At 47.8% G+C, this 1,031-nt stretch overlaps 1 non-coding gene across 1 annotated transcript; it reads right to left on the bottom strand.

Moving 5' to 3' along the window:
* Positions 1-817: 817 nt before the first annotated feature.
* trnad-guc lies at positions 818-889 on the bottom strand. Its single transcript has one exon. It is a non-coding gene; the product is annotated as a tRNA-Asp (tRNA).
* Between the last annotated feature and the right edge of the window lie 142 nt (positions 890-1,031).

Raw genomic sequence — 1,031 nt, 5'->3', positions numbered from 1 at the left:
GTCTATCTGTATAGTGTCTTGAGATAACTCTTGTTATGAATTGATACTATAAATAAAATTGAATTGAATTGAATTCAACGAATTTGACTTAGGTTGGAGCAAGCCTCCAGGCGGCAGCTATGGAACAGCGCCACTACACGCTTTCTCGCAAAGAAACATTGCAGATAGCAAAATAATATACAATACATAAACACCATCACAATATAAGGCACATTAAAACACACAGTTCATGTGGTCACATGAAGGAATTTGTTATAAAAGTCTAGCTGCCTTTACTCTTACGGTTCTCGGTGCAGTCCCTGTCGGCTCGAACTGTCTAAAAGCCGTTGATGGAGACGTTGTGTTCAGTAAAGTCCTAGTGTAGCCAAGTCTCTGTGAAGCACATTAAACTACACTCCGGGTACTCCCTCTGACTCCGGGCTAACGCTGTTAACTCGTCCATCTTATTAGTCAGTGACCTCTAATTGCACATGATGAGAGAGGGGAGACACGGCTTAAATCTCCTCCTCCTAAGTCTCCGATGACTGGGCCCTTCTCTCTTCCCTCGCCATTTTGTTCCACCTCTGCATCCTCAATGTGCCCTCCTCCACGTTTCAAATATCAATTTTTTCGGTGGGCCAGGGCGCCCAAGTTGGCTCCTTGTTTGGGTTCAGCGCAATTAGAATGGACTGGACGCCAGCTGGGGTTTAGGGGGACCGGGCGAAAGATTCTACCACTGAACCACCAATGCTAACTTGTGTTTTAAAGAAGTGGGGGGCTGGAGTCAACCAGGAAGGAAATGTTCTGTGGTACGGGAAGGGGAAAAAAGGAAAAGATACTCCCCGTCGGGGAATCGAACCCCGGTCTTCCGCGTGACAGGCGGAGATACTGTCCACTATACTAACGAGGAGGGACATGCCACAAACCGTGATTGTAGCGAAGGAGTCAGTGGACAAGAGTTACCAGGACATAGCCTAGAGCAGGGGTTCTCAACCTTTTGCAAGCTGGGCCCCCCCAAAGCTGGTTCATTGCAGTTGGGGCCCTAGTGCCCT

This window comes from Etheostoma cragini, unplaced genomic scaffold, assembly GCF_013103735.1.
Source record: "Etheostoma cragini isolate CJK2018 unplaced genomic scaffold, CSU_Ecrag_1.0 ScbMSFa_3266, whole genome shotgun sequence".
In the NCBI taxonomy this organism is placed as follows: domain Eukaryota; kingdom Metazoa; phylum Chordata; class Actinopteri; order Perciformes; family Percidae; genus Etheostoma; species Etheostoma cragini.
This window is presented reverse-complemented; position numbering and strand designations above follow the sequence as displayed.